This window comes from Corvus brachyrhynchos, unplaced genomic scaffold (assembly GCF_000691975.1).
Source record: "Corvus brachyrhynchos isolate BGI_N302 unplaced genomic scaffold, ASM69197v1 scaffold544, whole genome shotgun sequence".
Taxonomy (NCBI): domain Eukaryota; kingdom Metazoa; phylum Chordata; class Aves; order Passeriformes; family Corvidae; genus Corvus; species Corvus brachyrhynchos.
In genome coordinates, this window is record NW_008238325.1 from 608383 (window position 1) to 631919 (window position 23537).

The window sequence follows — 23537 nt, forward strand, 5'->3', positions numbered from 1 at the left end:
TAATGAAAAAGAAATGGAACAAATTAGAATGAAAATGAATTTAACCTTTTTTTTTTTTTTTGGTTTAAAAAACCTTCCCAAGCTGAAAGCAGAGTGTCTTTAGGGCAAATCAGGTTAAAACAAATCTTCTGCAGTCGAGTACGAATCATTTGGAACTTTTTCTTGGAGTGGTCAAGAATGATTTTCTCTGGATTATGTGATTAAAGAGATCAAAGAGTTCATCACTGCTTTAAATAAATGCCAGTAGAGTTCCATTATTCTGCATGCCCAGAGAACAGGTCTGCAGTTATCTTCCACCAGCCCAGGACTCGCCCCAGAAGTGCCCTGTGCTCTTTAATTAGGGAGGGATCAAAGTCATTTTTCTCTAAGAGCAAAAAATGGCAAAGGGGCCCTCTTTGCTCTCAGCTGTTCCCATGATGATTTAGGGGAATTACTGGGGTTATTCAGCTCTGTCTGGGGACAAAAGTGGCCCCAGGAGGACCTGGAGCTTCTTGCCACTCCAGGGATGCATTTTGCTGCTCTCCAGCATCCATAACCTACAGAAACGGGGATTTTCCCCTTCCCCTTTCAGCTGGACAAAACCTCTCGGGATTGTGTTCTCCAAGGTCAATTTTTTTGGGACCCCAGAGGGATATTCCAAGCTGTCACAGGAAGAAGGAATGGAAATAATTTTGTTACTTAATCTTTATTTTATTTTTTGCAGATCTTAGAGTTTATATTAAAATCAAGAGAAAATTAGTCTTATTCCCACATTCTATACATTGTAGGGAATATTTCTATGATTTACAGTCAGAGAGTGCAGATTCTTGAATTAATGCCTTTTACTGGTGGTGCTTTTCTACAGAGTTTATGTGACATTGCTTCACTTTTCTGTCTGAGTCCTGATAATATTTATGGCAATCTCTGAGCCATTATTTTGAACACATGCAGAGGAAATGGTGAGTTGATCAGATGTTTTTTCAGAAATCAGCCTGACAATTCCCAGTTCCCAGGACTTTATCACCCTGGCTGCCACAATCTGAGCTCTGCATTGCTGAAACAGTCAGATAAAATAACCAGCAGAGAAAGGGAACCATCTCCAAAGCCTGAGCTGGAGATCAAATCTGACTTTTTATAGAGGTACGTGACAGATCTGAAATGGATATTATTCCAATCCATTATAAAGAGGAAACAGAGAAGTTGAATGGGAATGGAGTGAAAACCATTTCTTAAATGCAGCTGGAGAGTTGTACTTGAAAAGCATCTGGATGATTTTGAAGTCCAGGTTTTAAAGGTATTTATGACTTAATTTCTCATTAAAACACTTCATGTTAACGATACAATAATGACCTCTTAGTCCTGGAGAGAAGAAAAATATAGAAACCAGGGCATGAAATTCAGTGTATTTGAATGGATCACACTGTGTGGACAGTGCTCCCTTTAATATTTATATCTGGGCTTATAATATTTAATTAAGAGTTCCAGAAAAAACCCCAAAAATCAGCTTACTGTTTTGTTTCATTGAGGCTTTTGACTGATCCAAATAGCTTCATAAAAGGATGCCTTTATTTAATTTTTCTTTTCACAAACAGGTTGTAAATGAACATCCAAGTTCTGCAATACAAACTGAAAAGCCAACTCATCAAATTCACAAGGTAAGAAAATATCCAACCAATGTGGCTGCCATTTCAAATGGGCTTTTGCCTAAAAATCTTACATTTTCTTCTATGCTAAAGACTTCTATCTTCTTGTTACTATCACATTTTTAATTTTCCCATAAAAGTGCATTTGAAAGCATGGAAAAATACTTTTTCTCTTTTAAAGTAAATTTTTCTTTGGGTTTTTAAAATTTTTCTTTGGTTTATTTATTTTTTTTAAATTTATTCCATTTCCTTTGAAAAATTTGAAAAGTTTAGAACAGGCTTAATAAGTTAGGAATAAAATAGGATTTTAAAATTTTGTCAGTCATTTACATTTTTCATCCAATCTATATAAATTGTTTAAGTAATGCTCTCAGTTCTTGCACCTGTTTTCACTGACTCTGGGAAGGGAACAAAGTAGTGGAAAGACTGATTTTACTGAACCTTCCAGTTTGGAAGATGGTCCTTGCAGAAGGATGAGGAATTTATTGACAATTTTAACATCTAAAGTTATTTTATTAAAATCAAATTCCTTCCCCAACCCCAATTTTAGTTTTCTGTTCAATCTGTGAGTTTAATTTACAGTCTTGTCATCTTGTCTGATTTGATTTCTTTCTCTCAAGCTTGAGCTGGAAGCTTTTGTTAAATGAGGAATCTAATAGACTCAGACAAAGGGACCTTCCTGTGACTCAAAATGGGAAATGCCACAACACTTCCTGTGCTAAAGAGAACATTTTCTTACAGAACCATCGTGTGCATTATTAAAAGAAGAGCCACTGTCCTGGGCTAGGGAGATACTCACAGAAATTTCCTGCCAGTTACAGCGATGCAAAGTAACCCAAATGAAAAATAAACCCTCTGAGAGCATAATTCATTGTGGGTTCCGGGCTGCAGAACAATAGGAATTTAATTACTTGCATTTCACAGGCTGAGCAGGGGGAATCGAGAAAAATTATGGCTCAAGGATGTGGTTTGTCTCTTTAAAAAATGACCTTTTTTATGTGCAGTGTCTACAGCAATGGTAAAGAGTCCAAATGACTTTTCCTTCTGTATCAGACAGTGCTGCCCACCCAAATTGTTTTCTTTGAAGGAAGTTGTTCCAGCTGTACCACAAACTCTGCTCCTTTCCTTTTAAGCTCCCGTTCATCTCTTAACGAGTCATTATACATGTGTGGTAATTAAGCTAATTGCGCTGGTGAAGGCATCTTCCCGCTCTCAGGCACCCAGCAGCTCTGCAAAATGAGCAACCCCTTCCCTTGTCTGAAGGAAAGAACTGAAGGGCACAGGAATTTCATGGCAGATACTTTTAAATGGCTTTATTATAAATACAGTTAACTCTTACAGAATACATTTAATCCGACTTGCACACAATCCAGTGACCCCACAAAAATCAATTTTTACTTCACGGGGCTTAAAGTTTTTGAATAATACTTTGGAAATGTGAACAAATTTTACTCTTTTCTCAAAATGAGCTCCCTCTTGTAATTTTTGGAAATAAGTAATTGATATGTCTCTAGTCAATTTCCACCCCCTCCCCAAAATAAGCATTAACTCTAAACATCATTTATTTTTGTCTCTAGCCACTTATGAGAATTCTCTCTTCTTTTCCCCCCAAATAAGCATAAACTCTAAACTTTAATTTATTTTTACTTTACCCATCACAGTTCTCGGGATATTAAAAACATTGCTCAATTTGTGCATCTCTAATGGTTCTGTTCTCAAGGTCACTGCTCAGATCCATTATGTCTGTACCTTTGGGTGTACAGATATTTTTGATGAAGAAAGAGAGAAGCAAAGGCAATGTGCATGGCCAGAGGAGGTGGGATTTTCTTAAAACCTCCTATATTTGGTTGGATACAGTAAAAATTACCAAAACTTAGGTGACTGTGAGTTATTTCCCATGAAGAGAAGTGATTTCAGTTCCACCTAAGTCAGATCTTCAGAGATTTGACCAGCATTTTTCACACTCTCAAGCATTTATTCTAAACAGAAAGGATTTTTCAAAGCCCTCCTGCAACACAATGTATTTTGTCCTGCAGGCTGGCTGAGGCTGATGACTCTGTGCCTTAATCAGCTTTTCTCTCCTGCAATGACCACCTGCACTGAAGATTCTGCTCTTCATCCTTCAAGGAACTCTGGGCTGTTCAGAGAGGCCCATTCCCAAGGAATTCAAAGGGAAAGCAGGGACAGAACTGTGGTTGGCCCTGCCAGAGATTAGGTGCAGTCTCTGTAGAACTTGTGGGAAAATCCACCTTTTGTTCACGGAGGTGTTTCTGTTTGATCCCTCCCTCCCATGTCCGGAGCAGCCGCAGCATTTTTAACGCAAATATTTGAAAACGCTGTTCTTGTCCAGGCCAAGAGCTGAGGAGAAGAAAGAAAACCCAAAGCCTGATTAAATTATACCAAATTCTCCTTGCCTGCAATATGAGTAGGACCTGTAAAATCTCCTGTTTCAACTAAATTTGCCTTTTTTTGGCCAATCTAAAACCTGCCTAAAGATGTCCGAGGCACGTTTCTAGTTCAGTGTCAGAAACCAGCACAGTTTCCAGTGAAACGAGGAGAACATTGTGTAAATATACCCTGAGATTATGTACTTTCTGCAAGCTTGAGTGCATATTTTAATAGCACCGTGATCATTAAACACATCTGCTTAGAATAATTCTATTTTTTTTTAATTAAATCCAAATTCTTGGTGTCAGACGAGAATTCTGATGTCACGTTCACAATTCATTAGAGTCATAATTAAAATGTGCAACTAGACTGGAGAATTAGAGAATATTTAATTTCAGAAGGCATTTTATTGCATTGATTCTGTAGCAAGCTAGTCCAGGTTTCTACAAATGACTTGTAGATGTAACAACTACTAAAGGTTGTTGGAACAGGAGGATTTAATTCCTTTACTAACAAGTCCATGGATATAAGAATGATACATAAATAATTTTAAAACCCCATATGGTGGGAATGACTCCACCTCAGTCTCACAGGCTTTTAAAGCAACATCACAATGCAGAATGAATAAATCAGTGAGGTTTTATCAAAACTGCAAAAATGTTAATGAGGTCTCATCTGGTTTTGATTTCCTGATTAATTCAGGCCATGAAACAGGACAGAACCCAGTGATAACTTTTCCACATTTGGGGATTTTTTTATTCTAAACCAAATATTCTGCCCAAATACTTCTAATAGAAAGGAAAAATAAGTAAATGACAACAACCAGTAGGTGGTTGGGCAGCATGGTGGGGAGTGCATGTCCTGCACAGGAGAAATTTTGTCTCCTCAGAAGTATCCATGGTGGATATTCAATACCCTAAAGCTGCAGGCTGGGTTTTTAATCTCTAGGCAAGGACAGGATTGATGAGGAACAGAGAACAGGGATTTTTTGGGATTCCTCTGGTTCTGCAGTCCTGACCACTACAACCCACGTGGTGGAAGTGCTTCAGGAACCAGGTAACTCCTGAAGGTCAGCAGAGCTTCCTCCTGTGTTCTCCACAGCTGTGTCTCTCTTAGTACAGTTCTGTGCTATGAGAGACTTGTGTTTTTCCCTGAACCTTTTCCTTGGCCACTCTTGAAAAGGGGCTCAGTTGTCAAACAAATCTTGTTTCCTTCTCAGCTCCAGGCAGTCACCCTGGAGAGTTGCTCACTGTGCCTGTACAAATAATCATTTGTATGAACCAAACAATAATGTCCTGAGTAAATGTGGAAAACTTGGTTTTCATGTGATGAACTCTCATGTGACGTTTTTGCTTTCTAGAATGTGAAGCTGCTCCTGGCCCTGTGTGTCTAGAGTTTGGTGCTGTTTTTTGGATGCGTTGCTGCACTTTCCTGTTGGTGTTGATCCCCAAAATTCCATTTAAATGAGTGTTCAAACAGTTGTTAGAGCAAAGGGATGAGAGAGGGTTACAAACAGCAGTAAAATTCAATACTTCAATACTTCATACTACAGCAAAAACGTTACAAAGGCAACAAAAATAAGAATAATTGTCTTTTGTCTGAGTGGCAGAAAAGCTGGAGTTAACCTGCTCTTTCACAACTGGCTGATAAGGAGATGTTTTTGTAGGTTTAAATACCACTGAGGTATGAAAAGCTATTTATCTCCTGACAGGGAAAGTGTCTGGATTTCAACACGTGACTTTTCCATTGATGCCAATAAAATACTGTCTCTAGTAGCATCCATGCTATTGAAATTTTATGCTTTCTCTACATTCATTATGAAGGACTAATTAAGAAGTTAATATATATGATAATCATATTTTTTTCAGATATATTTCTATACATTTCAATTAAAAGTTAAGTCATTTTCAACATAAAGGAAGTATATTGAATAAAGCTCATTTTAGTAATGGGATCATTCCACTGGAAACCAAGGTTTGAACACAAATTCTTCCCTGTCAAACACAACTCATAATTCAGCAAGTTTGTAAGTTCTGTTTCATTCTTTTATTAATGGAATCTGTAAGTGATAAAGTCATAAAATGATTATATTTAAACCTTTTACTGGAGTGAACGGAGAAATCCTCTCATTAAAACAAAGTTCCTGTGTGGGGTTTCTCTGGTGGAACATTGTATCTGACTCCACTGAGACAGAAACTCTCCAGCCCACTTTTTTCCTCAAACATTGTGTCTTTTAAATCTTTTATCTCTCAGTTCCAGCTACAAGTTATCAATTCCTTCTAGGCTCAGTTAAATTTCTTATATATAATTATTTTTTTTCCAAGACAGGTGATGCTCCAGAACTTCCTCTTTGTAGAAACTTAGCTGGGTTTTGTTTGTCTGTTTTTTTTTTTTTTAATTTCAACTCGGAGTTGAAACCACAAATTCAGATTTTTTAAAATGAAATAGATGTGTGATAGGCCCACGTTGAGTTTCATTCTGTTCTGGCCCATATTTGGACCTCTTTGAGCCACTGTTTGTACCCTGTGACACCAAAATTTGCAGTCCCAGTGAGTGTTTCACTGCTCTGCTGCAGAAATACAGCAAAAATCTGATACTCACTGCTGTTATTAAATGAATTACCTCTCTCATTTGTCACTGGCAGCTCGTAAATATTTAGTTCAGTTTCTAGATCACCCGATAATTTAAAATAAATCAGATTGAGCCACAAGCTTTACCTGTATATCAACTCATGCAGGAGCACTTGGAGGAGAAAACAACAATTTATCTGATATGATTGAAATCATTGGTTTAGAGTGAGGCTTTAGAGTCACTTATTGTCCATGTCTGATAGGAATAAACCCCAAGAGGCCAGTGGGGTGGAGAAAACCCAGCATAACAGTTCAGATAACCTCAGAGAGGCTGCTCTGGGTTGGTTTTCCTGGAAAGCCTGGGATGTGTCCAGGGCTCTCCCACCCGAGGATGTGTCAGTGACCCTTTGCTTTGCAGAGCTCTCGACTCTGAGTAGAGAAAATAACCCCAGCCTCCAAAAGGAGACAAAATACCAAGCACATTTTATTGAATATTGTAAGCATTTGTTGCAGTAATAACGAGATAAAAACCATCCTTCACAGGAAGATGACACTGCACACGAAACTCCTTTGATAAGTACGGTGATAATTAAGTTTTCTCAGTTAACTGTCAGGATTTCTGCAAAGGTGTAACAAAAATTCTACAGATTTTGTCTGGTTAATCCATGTCTTTATCACTAGTGAAGTAGTAATATTATTTCTTATGTTTTTTGAGTTATTTCCAGCTTTTTTTCTTCAATGACTGTGCAGAAACATGGAATAAATCCAGAAACTCGTGCTGGTTTACTCTGAAATTGATTCAGATTTTTTAAAAGTAAGTAAACCTGGTTTTCTTTGAAAATCTACACCTATTTAAAACTGTATTTCCAATCGTAAAAATGATTGTTTTTTAAAGTGGATTACCCTTATTCATACTAATATTCTCATAAATTATTGCACCTGTTCTCATGTCTAATTGAATTAATTGTACCAAAACAGTCTTTTAAAGCTTAAATGTATTTTCGTCTTCTTGAAACTCAGATTAAATTGCAGTGACCCAGTTGGTTAAAATTTTCCTTTTAATAGGTTTTAAATTCTGAATTATAGTTAGTATTTCTTTTTACCCCTCTAGGACAGGAGAAAATTTTCTTACTAAGTCTAAATATCATTTAATTTATTGCCTCATATTTTTAGCTGGGATTTTTTTTCAGTGTAAAATAATTATATTTCTCTGATGAGATCCCTGGGCTGACAATAAGACTTTCACAAAGACACACCTGCATTCTTGCAACAAATTTTGTGGACCACAGAGCTCTTGTTTCACAAATCTTGCCCTGCAACGATCCAAGAGAGTCATAGATTGAAAACAGATCCTTACTTAACACACTGCTAGAATGGTAGACTTGGAAAGTTCAATTTTGCTTCTTCTGGGAGTATTTTTTGAATATAATTTTCATTAATAACACTGCAAAAAGAATGCAATTTATATTTATTATTGAAAAGCATTGACTGTCCAAATTGGTGAAAGGCAAAAGGAATGTTTCTGGATTAAGATGAGCATCTTTAGAAATGGTGAAACTGTCAGCAGCTCCTTCAGGAGAAAATGTGACTTTGTTTTGTTTAGATGGGGCTGATCAACGGTGTTTTTCAAGTCAGTGGTATTTATATGAACGTGAAAGTTTGTGTGAAATATGAAACTGGAAGTTTATTAGCACAAATAGAAACCAGGGTTATTTGAGAGCTCTGTCTGAGTAAAAGCAGTGCCTTAATTACTGTCAAATCCCTGCCACTGCCTGGGGACACCAGGATGGGTTCTCATCAGGCACCACCTCCCATCCTGCCAGGTGTCCCCAAATGTTGACTGAGTTGATCAGTTATTGATCATCCCCTCATGCTCATGCTGGGGAACATTTCACAGGCAATGGAGATGCTGATTAACTCCCAGGAAGGTGGCAGAGGGATTCCCACAGGAATCTGCTGGAACATAGATTTGATTACCAGCAACAAGGATATTGAGAGAGGGGGAAAAAAAAAAGAGGAAAAAATAAAGGTGCTGGGTTTGTATTTAGAGAAGGAATTTATAGTTCCAGCATTCTAAACACAACCCATTTAAAGAAAGCTGTGGATTTTTGAGTGCAGTAGTTTCAAATAATAGAAAATAAATAATAATAATAAATAAATAAATATATAAAATAGACCAAATCAATAAATCAATAAGAAAACCATTAAAAAATATACAAATAAACAAACTAGATGAAATCCTTATATAGTGTGAAGACAGGAGATAGACTGAGCAATAAAAGCCTACTCGGAGCATTAACAGAATGTGACTTTCTGGGCCCTCTTGTCCCTGATATGGTGCAAATCCACCCCAGACCCAGCTGTTTTCAAGACAAGGTTGTTAAACAAAGAGGAGAAGTTTGTTATGCAGAGCACAGAGCCTGGGATAAATTGCCTTCTGCTTGATTTGGAAAATGGGCTGGAATGTTGCACGAACAAACTGATTTCAGTATCTGCGTCTCAAACATCAGCTTTAATTGAGCTCTGGGGATGTGGGGACTCAAAGTTCTAATTTACTCTGGCATTAAGTAGAAAGGAATGGAAAATCTGAGATATCTGCTGTATTTGGGTGTTGTGAGATAAATTATCTATGACTTCTCCAGGCAGGGTCTCAGATATCGACTCACAAATACACACACATGATATTATATATTTATTTATATTTTCTAAAGAATGTGCCATAAGCCAGAGCTGTTTCCACTGTTTCCATGGTTAATTTATGCAGAAGTTCCAGCATCTTATTAAGAGCAAATTCGGAAAGGCCAGGCATGGAAAACGTGGGTTTCCAAGCTGATAAAAATCTGTGCAGCCACTTCTTTGGTGGAATTCAATGGTATTAATTTATATTCATATTAATTTTACAATTACATCTGAAAGAATTATCCGTGTTCAGTTTTCCTTCCTGTTGGTGGGTGTTTGGTTTTGTTTTTTGATATTAGTAATCTTACTGTTAAAATTATTTACTACTAAAAATTATTTGCTATTAAAATTAATTTTTTTAATGGACAAAAGTCAATTAAATTTTTAATTACAGAGAAAAATTGACTAAAAAACCCTGTAATTTCAGGAATTTCTTCAGAGGAAAACAGATGGGCTTTATATTTCAATTTGCAATAGAGAAAACGAATTCAGTTCTACAACTACCAGCTATTAAGGTTATTCAGTTGACTTTAATTATTTTTCTTAAATTAACCACGTTGAAAACATATTAAGTGTGAAATCCAAGGCATAATGGCATATGTTAATAAAGTTTAACAAATTAAATTCAGTTTTACATTATTGAAATGCTGATCCCTGAATTAACCTCTATTTTTTTTCTTCACTGGACTCCCATTTAAGAAGCTTCAGGAGATGTGGCATGAATTTCAAAAATTGTGATAATGAGTGGATTTAAGACAAAAAGGGTTCAGTGGCCATGTGGTTGAAGGTTGGACCTGATGATTTTGGAATTCTTTTCCTGCCTTGATGATTCTCTGATTTTCTGATTTATTCTGGGTTGGTGAACCCAGAGGGGGAAATTTGAACTTGATTTTGTGGCAATTTTCCTCACTCCAAAATCTGAACAACCACACCCACTGAAAGGGGAGATTCAGCACATTTATTGCTGTGATTCCTTAAATTGCGTGATTTACACAATTTACATGGCTTTAAATCCTTAAAATCATTTGCAGGCAACAGACTGCACAAGTAACCTGCTATAAAAAAAAACCCCAATTGATTAATTAGTTAAACTTTTGCACCAGCCTTTTTAAAACCATAATTCACCTCCTAAATCACCTTTAAAAGCCCAGGTGAGATGGTTTAGATTGGAACTAAAGCCAATATTTAGACATGAGTGCCCTAAAATCAAGTCTTTAAAGGAATATTTAACACAGGTGCCTGGGCTTGGGGTCTTTAGTGCTCATGGATTGCTTCAGAGTTTGAATCATCTGAACTTGGGTCGATTAAAGCACCGTGAGCCTTGGACAGCTCCTAAAATGCAGGAAGGAAAAGGATCACTTTGACTTGTTCCTGGAATCTCTTTTGCCTAAGAAAAATAGCTTTAAATGCTATTTTAAAATGCTCTTTTTGTGGTATTTTGCAAATCTTAATGCAAATGAAACAGCAGCCACACATCTAGGAGGGGAAAGGGAATGAAGGAATTAAGGATTTGTCCTTATGTGCAAAATATTGATGACTACAATTATTTAACTGGTGGCTTATCTTTATTTATTAAATCTTTATGACCATTAGACACTGTTTGGAGTGATTTATTTGTCCTTATCTGTGAATCACTCTGCACTCCTGGGAGCCCAGGGAGGTGTGTGGATATTGGATCTGCTGTTGTCCTTGGTAGTGGGACTGAGGTTTTCCATCGTGAGCTACTCCTGCCTGGCTCAGTCAGGAAACTGGGATCAGAACAGGCGTTAGATGATGGGAGATGATGGGAAATTCAATCCCTAAGGATTCTCCCTCTGCATTAAATAGCAAGGAGGCCATTCCACTGTGTGGGAAGTGAGCAAAGCCTTTCACTATGCACAGTCCTCACGGAGGTGGATACAGATGGTGTGGAATGATGATAAAAAAAATACAGAAATGTTCAATGCTCACACTGCTCTGAGTAGAAACTGAATAGAAACAGCTCTCACGTCGCTTCTTCTGAGCACTTTAAGTCACACCTGTAACGTTTCTCCTCTGGTATTAGCAGAACTATATGAAGGATATATTTTTTCAAAATGTTGGTTTTTTGTTAGACAATCCATTCTGCTCTCTTTCAGTTCTGCCTCATTCAGGACCTGCAGAGACTGCTCTGGTGGGAATGGTTTTTTCACACTCCTGAAGGTGGAGCTGCAGGGATGGAGGGAATGTTGATGCAGCTGTTCTGCTAAAGGGCAGGTGAAAAACACTGATCTCAGGGAAGTGCCCAAAAATGCAGAGTCTGTTGGAGTGGGAAAAGTGATGCCCACAGGCCACACAATTGCTCCTGCCTGATTTCTGTGAAAATAAATGCTGGGTATTCCTATGCCTGGGGTGAAAAGACTGACAGCCCTTTTACACACTCACCTCTTCCATAACTCACCTCCTCGCTGGCCCAGGAAATTCCAATTGTCACCACACATCAGAGGGTTAAACTTCAGTTTGAATTATTGAGAGTGTGTCAGTGCACACACTGACATGGGCTGGTGGAAATCCCAATAAATCCTCTTCTTTCCTTCATTTTCTAATTATCACCCCAAATGCATTGACTGAAGAAAAGACTTTGGGGTTTTTAAACCCACAGATTCTCATTGGAGTCACCACATGAACCTTGTGCCAAGATTTGCCTTTGTCCTGATGCACATAAAAAGTTTTTTAGGGCTTGCAGCTTATGCCAGGTAATGTGAAATAGAAACCAGTATATTTTCAGTTGTTTATTTTGCATAAATGAAGCCAACACATGCAGAAATATGAATATACACATATATTATGTAAATTCAGTAGAATGCTGTGGTTCTAAAGAAGGGGAAGCAGAAAAACCACACCACAGGCAACATTTACTTGTGATTCTGTGAAGAATTAACACCAACTCTGTGCTTTTGCTTTGAAACAGAAGCTACAAAAGTATCTCTCAAGCCAAGAAAAAGAAAGGGAGTTTATTGCTAAACTTTATTCTTGTATTTAGTAGTTGAGTTTTGTCCTGACCTTTCTCACACAGCCCCCATTTGATTTCCTTCTCCACAGTGCTCCTACCACAACGTGGTTATTAATATTAAACACAGACTTTGGGGCACCCACACAGCCTCAGAAAAATATTCTGACTATCACCACAGAGATGAAACTGTTGTTTAGCCACCCTTTACAGATTATTTGCTGGTTTTTTAGTATTAACTTCAAGTTATATCTTGCATTTCTTCTCCATTTCCCAAGCCTACAGTTGTATGAACACCAAAAAGTCAGGAACCAGATATTTATGATTTGAAAGTAATTTTCTGTCTTTTCCCCACACCCCCCACTCTATTTAAATTTTCATTTAGATAATGTTTAATCCATGAAATAAAAAATTGCTTCTAAAACCACCTAAAATTAGTAGTAGCTGGTACTAAATTTAGACACTTCTCACAAAATCACAGAACTTTTAACAAATTTCTCATTTACCTCTAGCCAGGTCAGAGTTAAACACATTTTCTACTGGAAGAAAACTTTGAATAGAGCACAAATGCTTTGTTTTGGGGGTTTTGTTTACATTTTTTGGAGAATATTTTGATTGAGAATTTATCTGGAGGCCAAGTACACCTTTAATTAAGCAGTTTTATGGGGCAGATTCATGAACCAACTTCATCCCTTCCCTGTGGCTCCTCTTAGATTTAGTAAATAATTTCATTTTTTATCCACCACTTGAGCCGTAAGGAAGCAGATGGATTTGAGTTGGGAACCTGTGGGTAATTTACAGAGTATTTTGTTTTTAGTCTCAATATATTAATCAGGGAGGGCTGTTTGCTGTTTGTGTAAACTCCCAGCACATCTTTCCGAGGCAATGGATATTTGGTCACTGCAAATTCCCAGCTCCAAGTTTCCAGGCTGTGGATGAGCTGCTTCAAATTAAGGGAAGATTGGTAACAGTTGGCAATCATCAGTATTTTAAATGACTCTTGGATGTGGAGCCATTTGTTGCATATTTAATTGATTCTTTCTTAAAATTATTTTCTCAGTTGGCATTGTAGGCAGCAGCAGCAGCACCATGGGGAGAACGAGTTTAGGCGTAGTTGTTATCTTTTAGTGTAAGTTTTGAAAAGGTAGAAATCCTTTGGGTACCACAGGACAGAGGTGGTCCATGCCCAGAGAGGTGGAGTCGTCATTTTTACACAGAAACACTGAAACCTAAGATTGACAGCTGGTTGTTTCCTCTTGCCCAGGAATTTCTGCTCTTCCAGAGGAAATAAATCAACATTTCTGGAGTGATTTCCAGATATGATAAAGGTGTTGCATAAACACAGAGAGCAACTGCAAGTCCTGCACTAAGGGGGGAGAAAGAAGGAAAATAAAGTTTGTAGCAAAGGAGGTTTTTAGTTAAATGAGCTTTGAGCAGGGGGATTGGACAAGAGGAAATCCAGAGGTGCCTTCCAACCTCACCCATCCTGTCATTCTGTGAAATCGCGGGTTATGAACCATTCTGTGATTTATTTTTTCCCTAGAAATGAAAACGATCTGTGGTTCCTATTTTTGGAGTTTGTACCAGTGCTACCCATGATGGAAAGTGCTGAAAATCAAAACAGTGAAAAAGCCAAAGCAGTGTGACCTCAGACTCACAAGGTAAGATTTAAGAGAGGTCACACCTGGTTTTTCTTGCTTTCCCTTTGACTGATAAGTGCATTTGAGATGAATATAATCTGAATTACAGCAAAGAAGGCTCCAAATGATAAATAATGCTGTTTGTATCCCCTTACCAATTGAATAATTTACAGTAAAAAAAGGGCTTTTGTGGCTCCTGGTAACGTTCCTACTAAATAATTACAGATTGGATTTCAAGGGATAATGCAGCAAGTGAGAATATTTGAGAGGTGAAGTTTGAATTTCTCAGAATTAAAAGATTTTACCACAAATTCTTTTGCGAATGCAACAAAATTAAGAAGTGAAATTAAAAAACCAAAAAACCAAAAACCAATTTTTTGAGGCGCAGCTGGAAAAAGAGCGCATCAATACTCAGTTATACATTATGCACAATTCCAATCCTCCTAGCAGAGGAATTTTCTTTTCAGAACTGTGCTAGTTTAATTAAAATAAAAGATAAAAATTGTAGTTCAAAAATACTTCAGTTCCAGAATATCTGTTAAGTACGAGCAGGGTAGGATTCCTTTATTACACCCTGAATTCTCTTTAATTGCTTTTAGCCTGTCTGAAACAGAAAGAAAAGGCAATAAAGGGACCAACCTTTTCCTATAAGCCAGACACACAATGATTTGCAGTCTCCATTCCCCACTGCACTCTGGAATGCTCAAGCTTTGTTTGTTTGAATTTAGTACTTATGATTATAAATTATCTACTCATAACCAAAGTCATTTGCATAGGAAAATTATCTTGCATCAAGTAGGATTTTAGTGCTTGTGTTTTAATACTGTAACAGCCTGTTAGTGTGGAGATAATTAAAGGGATCCTGTAAACTCGAATTTGGTCTGAAAGATACCCTAAAAAAGAGAAAAAAGCCAGTATGGAATTTAGCACTGCCCCTAAATACTCTCACAAACTAAAGCAAAAAATATTTTAGCGGATTTAAAGCTCAAAAAGCTAAAATAAACAAAAATCACTAAACCCAGCTGCTGCATCACCAACAAGAGGAAAATACAGAATCATGGAATTGTTAAGGCTGGAAAAGACCTTTGAGACCTTCAAGTCCAATCTTCAGCCCAGTCCCACGTGTTCAGCACTGACCCCTGTCCCCAAGTGCCACATCCACACGTCCTTCAAACCCCTCCTAGATGGTGACCCCAGCACTGCCCTGGGCAGCCTGTCCTGATGCCTGACCATCCTTTCAGTGAGGAAATTCTTCCTAATATCCACTCCAAGCCTGTCCTGCTGCACCTTGAGTCTGTTTCCCCATGTTTCTGTTGATGGTTCCCACCACATGGGGGAAGGGGATTAACCAAATTCAGTGTCCTTTACACATCATTGACTGTAAAGGTGTCTCAAAGTATTGTCCTGGATCAAATCCTTATCCTTACATCTTTTTCCATTGGATGCCCAGCTGAAAGTGGGAATTTCACTTTATAAAAGCTGGAAAATGTTTATTTTTAAACTCTGTATATTTTTTAAGCCTTCACTAAAACTGTCCTGGGATAATACAGCTCACTAGCTGGGGTTAAAAAAAATCATTTTATTGCTTTTTCTCCTCCTGTTTATTTTTGTCCTGCAGGAAGGGAGAATATCTTAAACTTGTCATGGTGGTGTCTGTCTGGAAAGAAATTAATCTTGGAGCTTTGCCCCTCCAAACCTCTCTTGAAAACAATCTTTAATCCTCACCCAAGTCCTGGTGCTATGGTACACATCAAAGTGACTTCAGAGCAGGTGAGTCTGACCCTTCCAGCATCAGTCATTTAAAGGACATATAGGAGAGAAGGGCTGGGGATTCACTTTTGGGTACCAAGAGTCATTGTTGTAAATGAAAGACAGAATCATGGAATGGTTTGGGTTGGAAGGGACATTAAAGCTCATTTCACTCCACCTCCTGGGACACCTCCCACTGTCCCAGGCTGCTCCAAGCCCCAGCGTCCAGCCTGGCCTTGGACACTTCCAGGGATCCAGGAGCAGCCACCGCTGCTCTGGGCACCCTGTGCCAGGGCCTGCCCACCCTCACAGGGAGGAATTCCTTCCTAATATCCCATTAAACCTTCCCTAGTTCAGCTGGTGGCCATTCCCCCTTTTCCTGCCACTCCATGCCCTTGTGAAGAGTCCCTCTCCATCCTTGAAAGCCCCTTCAGGTGCTCATGTTATCTTATATTCTTCTATTATCAATAATTACTAATATCAGAACAGCATTAATCCACCCACATCTCTCACAGGTGATTTCTGGAGTTCTCATGCTGGGAATGGTTTCTGGAGTTCTCATGATGGGAAGAGCCTTCTCCTGCCCAGGAGCAGGGTGAACAAGCTCATGTAAGAAATGTGTAGAGCCTGCAGCGACCCCAGCCTGCACTGCTGTGATGTGTGAGCTGAGACAGAACTTGCACTGAGATTTAAGGTCTGTGAACCAGATTTTGGCTCTAAAACAACCTCCCTCTTCTAACCTGTGCTTGTACATTCCTGACTCAGACACAGGAGATGGTGCCTCAGTCTCTGCTCAGTGCAGAGGATGAGGAGATGGTAAATGAGAAACTCCTCAGGCAGTGTCAGCACAGAGATTTTGTAGCTCTTGAAATAAGACCTGGAACTTCGTAAAAATAAAGTGTTTCCTTCCTCTTCTGTCTTCACAAGCTTCTTTTGGCTTTTTGAAGTGGTCACTGTGAATCATCGGGCATGGCAGGTAAATACAGTGGAGCCTTGTTCTTCTCAGATTAATAATGTTAATAATCATTAATAATAAGTCTTTAATAAGCCATAATGCTACAATTTCCAGGAAGTTTTTCCCGCTGACTGTGGTCAGAGTGTGGACTGGAATCTGTGCAGTGATCACTGCAGCAAATGCTTCTGCCTCATGGAAAGGGAGAAACAAATGAAAGAAAGAAATGAAAGAAACGGGATAGAAGTGGCTTAGTTGTGTGATAAGTGAGCAGGAATTTACACCAGAAAAATCATATTTTGTGGTCAATGCACTTGCTTGTAAATAGAAAAACATTCTCTTCTTTCATTAATTAGGCCAAAGCAGACTTCTCTCTCTCTGTGTTGAAGGAGTGAATTATGATCTGGGAAGAAGAATGGTGTAGATTGAGGCAAAGCAGCTGATATCAAAGGGAGATGAAATGTTCTATTCAAGATGTTACAATCTTCCCTCTCCTTTAATTCCTACTGTGCCAATGCTTCAGAGGTGCACACCGATAGCTCAGTGAAGAGGAATTCCCGTGCTGGCTCCGTGTGATTATCTGAGCAGCCCCTTGCAGGAACTGGAAATGCCTGTCCTGAGATTCCCACCCCCATCAGCTCCACACATTGTGAGGAAAACCCAGCTTAACATTTTCATTCATGTCTTCAGGTTTTCTGTAAGTATGAGCAACTTACCTCAAAAATGATATCAGAACCAAGTCATGATTTTCCTGAAGGTTGCACAGGTGTTTATTGATCAAAGCACGAATGGGATATCACTCAGTCATTCGCATCTCAGGTGTTTGGGCTTTTTAACACTCTGACTAAATTTTCTGAAAATGTTCCTCAGTGATCAGAGAAAACCACAGAAGTGGTTTCTTATCTGGTTCATTTGCTTGGTTGATTGGTTGGTTTGTGACTTTCTTTTGGTTTGGTGTTTTATAAAATGTCTATTTCTAACTTAATTAAGACTGAAGGAGGGAATTAGCTGCCTGATTGGGATAAGTATCCTAATAGTGCTATTATAGAATCACAGAATAGTTTGGGGTGGAATAGACCTTAAAGATCATCCCAAATCCTGCAGGGACACCTCCCACTAGACCATGGTGCTCCAAGCTCCATCTATTTATTTTCCAAGTATATACTTTCCTTTTACAATGGTGGGATTAAAACCTCAGGCTGCTTTAAAAGTTACTCAGTCAAAGGGCTTAAAGACCCATAAGGAGTTCCTGAAAATGCCTTCAGGAGTGACAGGGTTATATTTGTGAGTGCTGTGGGATGGTGGAATTTAGTACAGAAACTTAGACCACCCTTTGAAAACTTCCTAAAGTGCAAATTTCCCTCTTCACAACAAAATGTGTTTCCTACAGGTTTTGGTTTTACTCACTTGGATACCTGGGAGCAGAACTCAGCCTGGAGAAGTTTTCACTGTGTCACTTGCAGGGAAATCTCCTCACGAGCTGCTGGAACCTCCAGAGTCCATCCCAGCTTCAACCATCCTGGGATTCTGTGTGAGTAAATGTGGAATCCCAGGGGATTTTATCATTCAGCTGTGACTTCACTGCCATAAGGATTCACCAGCAACCACTCAGGGGCTCACATTCCCTGGCACTGTAAAGGATCATCATTAAATGCAAAATTAATAAAAAGCCAAACAGAAAAAAAAAAACAAAACCCCAAAAAACCAAAAACCAAAACCAAAGTTCTCAAAGTTCCATGGAAATGCATTTTATTTATTTTTTTATTTTTTAAATGTGAACAATCAATCCCACTTATGTATCAGAATCTGCCTTCACTGGATAATGATTCTTAGCTGGTATTTTCTCTTTATCCCTGCATTCCAAAGGAGTTTTTTTGAACACTTCAGGTTTGCTAGGATTTGGAAGTTTTAACTTTCATTTTCCCTTTCACTAACACTCTGTCTCTCCACTGAACTGAGCTCTTTTTACATATTATTTTCACCAGAAAACCCTCTCACCATTTTCCAACCTAAACCCACGATTTCCAATAATTCTTTTCCTCCCCACTCTCGCATTCATCTCCTCACACCAGAGGTCACTCCCTCAACCTTGCCATTATTTTATGATGGATGCATTTTCTGGGACTCTTTGTGTCGTTTGATCATTGATCACTTTCCCCCTCTCTTTACAATAGATGTGCCAATACCAATTAATCTTGAACCACTTGTTATTTTGTGACCTTTAGAAAGGCCACGTCTCATGATTTATTTGCTTCTGCTGGGTGCATTCAGAGATTGTTTTGCTGTGGTAACATCAGGGGTTTTCTGTGATTTTCAACTCATTTCCTCTGCTCCAAACGAACCCCCATCAAGCCATATTGACATTCTCACTCGGCTGGAGACTGGTAAATGTTATCTGGAGGACTGCTCTGTTTGATTTCCTAATTTTAATTGCTCCAGGCGATTCCTCCAGCACTAAAGTTAATTACAGAGAAAGAGACTTGCAGGCACTGCCGAGGGAACGTGGCCCTGCTGAGGGGAGCAGCAGGATGCGGGATGGAGCCGGGGATGGGGTGGGAGGAGGCAGGTGTCAGATGCTGGGGGTGGGGAGGGTGGCACTGAGGACTTTGGGGGAGGTGGAAGAGAAGGAGCAGAAAGAGGAGCTTGTGGATATCTTCATGTGGGGAGGCAGAGCTCTGTTTTTAAAAGGTAAGAAGTTGTTGGGGTTTTTTTGTTAATTTTTTTTCTATCTGGCTTTGAGTGAATAAGTTGTTGCTTTTCCCTGTTGTTTCAAAATTCACAATTTAATAGTTTTATACCATTTCTTCCTTTTTTTTTTTTCCTTCAAATAGGTGAAGTTATTGTAATATTTCAAAACTAAGTTGCAGTTTTTAGGTATTTTTTTAAGAAAAGGATCATTATCTTCTCTCCTGGGTAAGTACAGCTCTTCGTGATTTTATGTTAACCTGTTTCTCTAGATTGTAATAATCATGTTCTTTCTCTATATAATTCAAATAGACTTCACTGGAGAGATCTTTGCCTGGAGGAGCTGGAGAGGGCAAATATTAATATAAATTTTACTATTGGCAACTATTGCTATTTGACCCTCTCGTAAGTTCTTGCCTGCCCCTTCCATGGGATCTGGAGTCCATATTTTTGACTGACTTGCAGAAAATTAAAGTTAAATGTCAGCCCACCAGAGTATGGCTTTGAAAGTCAGAGTTTTCATTTCTTTCAGACCTCATATACTTATCTCAGTATATGGCATCTTGCTTTAAGGAACATTTTTACAATTTATTTATGTAAAATGCTGGAATCACATAAATTATATCACAGTAAGAAAAGTACCGTGGGCCATAGTTTGAAGTCCTGTCTCAAAAGAGAAACTATAAATGAAAATAAAGTCATTTATCTGTGGATATAACATCCAGCTGTGGATCTGCTGTATGCAAAGAATGCCAAACCTCACAGTGAATTTTTCAAGCCCAAACCACAAGATTTTGCTGTTCACACAGAAGAAGACTCCTGTAAAGGCTATTTTACTTGCTGGGATTTAGCCTGGATCAAAGAATTCCCGATTGAGGCAGTGCCTCAGTGACTGACAGCCAAGAGTCACCTGAGGAAAATGAAATGCACCCAGGCTGATGAAATCCTTGCTCCTGGTTCTGCCCAGAGAGGGTGATCTGTGGGGTTACAGGCATCAAACCAGTTTGAGCTGAACTAAGAATTCCAGTAATTTCACATATCCTTGAAGGCTTCTCCCTAGAAAGGTAAAGATGAAAAATATTGGTTCCTATTTTGTTCTCCTGGATCCAAAAGCTGAAAACCTTAAATAAAGTTTAAAAAAGTGTGTACTAAGCCTAGTTTAAAAATAATTTTCCTCTTCTCTCTTCTACTGTCCAAATGGGAAAACTGCAGCTGCTTTTGCTACCTGGCCAGGTGAGGGTGGACTTCCCCCCCTGTTGGTCTTGTTCATTTTCTTAAGGACCAGGCAAAATTTGCTGAAGGAGGTGGATGAGCCATAGTGGAAAATCTTGAGCTGGGTAGGGGAAGTCAGATAAAACTGTGACTGTTCCTGGCACTGTGCAAAATTCAGTGGCATTGTTGCCACCAGGCGTTGATGGGCATGGAGTGATCCTGTGGCCTCTGAGCAGGGAGCAGGCGAGTTAAACCTCAGCTCAGGTGTCCAGCACCAGCTGCTCTGCACTAACAGCTCATGTGCACAGCCCTGCTCCAGACAAGGATGAGGTAATGCAGCCTGACCTAAAGTCCTGGCTTTAAATTAAACCCAATTACCTCACACTCCTTGTGAACCGAGAGCACACCCAGGCACCAAATGATCAGTGTAATTTAGTGAGACAGATAATTGGTCTGCAGGACTGGCTCTTACAGCTTTTTGTGGGGAAGAGAAGAGGAAAAGATGAAGAAAAGCACATGAGGAATGTTTGTGATATCTGATGGACTGGAAGGAGTTAGGCAGGAGAGGAACGTCAGAAATTTACTGTCTTTCTGAGAAAAAAGAGTCTTGCACTGGCTTTCAGATCCTCTCTGACTCCAGGAGACAGTTTAAGACCAGATTTCCAGGAAAGAAAAATTCTAATGGCACAATCCTAGCAAGTGTGGAGAAAAAAGCCCAGAGTGAGTGTGGATTAATTCCAGTTATGTTAAGTACTGCCTTTAGGATTCACATTCTGCAGCACTTGGAAGGACTGGGCAGAAATAAGAGCACGGTGCTGAACATGCACAGGATAAATCTTTGGACCATAAAGAGCAAGAATGAATTCCTTAAAGGAAGGTGATAGATGATCCCAGCTCTCCAGATCTACAGACCTGCCATTATTCCCAGGACAAACTGTCATTAAGTGTCTGTATCCAGCTCTGAAAGAAATGCCACAGACCTTCCCAAAAGCCATAGCAGGCGTTTGGAACATGCAACTGGTTATTTTCTGAGGTAAAAATGATTTACCCAAAATCTTACACAGTCTGCCAATCCAGGATATCCTAACAGGGAAGACTCTGGATTTTGCTAATTACTGGGATGAAGTTTGAAAGAGAAAATGTATTACAACAAAAATTGGGTGTTTGACTCTTTCCAGACCTTTCCACAGCTCTGTCCATGCCTGGTGCTCATGGATGGGCCCTCACTGGAGCTGCAGGTGCTGCTGGGCTAAAGAGGAGCTCCTGCAAACAGGGGACCTTGGTACAGAGCAGAAAGAACACATTTCTTACTCTATCTTGAAGCTGGAGGCAGTTTTGTGCCACTGCAGTGCATGGAGAGATTTCCTGAGGTGCTTGTGTCACCCAAGGCACGCTTGCATCCCACTCAGGCTGTCCCAAGCTTCTTCCAAAGAGGGTTGTGGACTCCAAAATCCCAGACAAATGTGCTCCTCCCTAAGCTGCCAGAGGTGTTCAGCAGAGCACAGTTCTGCCCTGGCTTAGGAGAGGCAGCTCATCTCTGTCACCTCCTCTTTGTCATCTCAGGAAATAATGAATTTAAGGCCTCCACAAGGACAGGAGCCTATTACAGCTCTGGCTTGCTTTATTCCCAGTTAAAAGTCCTCTCCCTCTGTCATTCATCCCTGACAAGTGTGATGTTTAGGAGTCAGAGACGTGTGCACCTCTGCAGGCAGGTGTGATTTCTGCATCACTAGTGTCCTTCCAATGCACCAGCACCATCCGTTCTCCCCCGTGAGGGTACCATGAATCAGGGGCGTGGTGCTGCAGCCTGAGCCCTTTGCTACCTGTGGAAATTCATCCTGCATTTTCAGGTCATTTCTTCTTTTGGGTGCTTCAGTCTTTTTCGTATCAACCACAGAACACCCTTGCTCTTTTGGCAATGTGCCCATGCTCTGGGGGAAAAAATAAAAATGGGGAGAAGAAAAAATTCTTAAATTTCCCCGCTGTTCAATACAAAAGTTAACAAACTTCCAAACTGTGGGTGTCATTTTAAAAGCAACAGAGTTGCCACCTTTCTGAAAACAATGGTGCAAGAAAGGCAGCTCTGTGCTCCTATAGTGTTTGACATTTTCTGTGCAGCAGATATTGACTCCAACATTCCCTTGACAGAGCAAAAAAATTCATTTTGTGAATTGTATTGACAGCCTAAGTAGGCTCTTTCTTCTCCCTTGAATGAGCTTCTCTAACTTATTAACTCAGCCTTGAGGGGTTTAAATACTTACATCCAAAACTGAGATCTATTTACAGCCCAACATGTATTTTGATATTCAGGAGACATGGGATGAAAGTTCCCATGAAATCAAACTGCTGTAAAACTTCCCAGAGCAGCCCAGTGATGAGGTGATGTCCTTGTACAGCAGGTCCTACATCATCTTATGGATAATCAGCTTCAGGCACACTCTAAAGTGCCAATTTCCACATTTGTCATGAATTTCAATCCCCAGAACAAGCCTGCCTTGGGATGTTGAGGTAAAAAAATGGGAATTTTAGAAATTCACTTCAGGTAATTTTATCTGATGAAAAAGGAACTTTGGTTTTAATTAAAATAAACCCCTCAATTTTGTACCGGAAAATTCACCAATACTTCAAACATCCCCCTCCATCCATGCCTCTAATTTTGATGACAAACACAGAAAACAAGTCTCCAGGATTATTGTTTAATGAATCATAGTTTGATTAAAACCTCTCTGCATCCTACCTTTTAACAGCACACCTGGAATATACCAGCTCTCCCAAGATGGCAAGTTTTCCAAAGAGTAAAACCTCAGGTTTCATCCCTGATGAGCCAGATTTCAGAGGACTCAATCTCAGCCCATTTGGATCTCATACCCTAAACAGACCAAGATTAATTGGGGTTTTTTTTGCTTGCAGAACCATCCATATGTTTCTGGATGAAGGAAGATGAAAATTGGCTGCCTTTTCAAAGGCTAATTCAAGAAACTTCCAAAGTCTTCTGTTCTTTCTACTGATCCATCAACATTTTCATAGACCAACTGTTTTCTTTTCAAGCTGTGGTAGGTTCAATGAAATAGG

General features: G+C 39.3%; 1 long non-coding RNA gene across 1 annotated transcript in view; it reads left to right on the forward strand.

Moving 5' to 3' along the window:
* The first annotated feature begins 442 nt into the window (after window positions 1–442).
* The window catches only part of LOC108446764, a 38669-nt gene continuing 15574 nt past the window's right edge, over window positions 443–23537 (forward strand). The window contains exons 1-10 of the long non-coding RNA XR_001862064.1: window positions 443–1273; window positions 1572–1634; window positions 7296–7394; window positions 11377–11494; window positions 13771–13888; window positions 15486–15637; window positions 16132–16310; window positions 17092–17265; window positions 17959–18099; window positions 19400–23518. This is a non-coding gene — a long non-coding RNA (uncharacterized LOC108446764). The remainder of the gene's footprint in view (window positions 1274–1571; window positions 1635–7295; window positions 7395–11376; window positions 11495–13770; window positions 13889–15485; window positions 15638–16131; window positions 16311–17091; window positions 17266–17958; window positions 18100–19399; window positions 23519–23537) is intronic.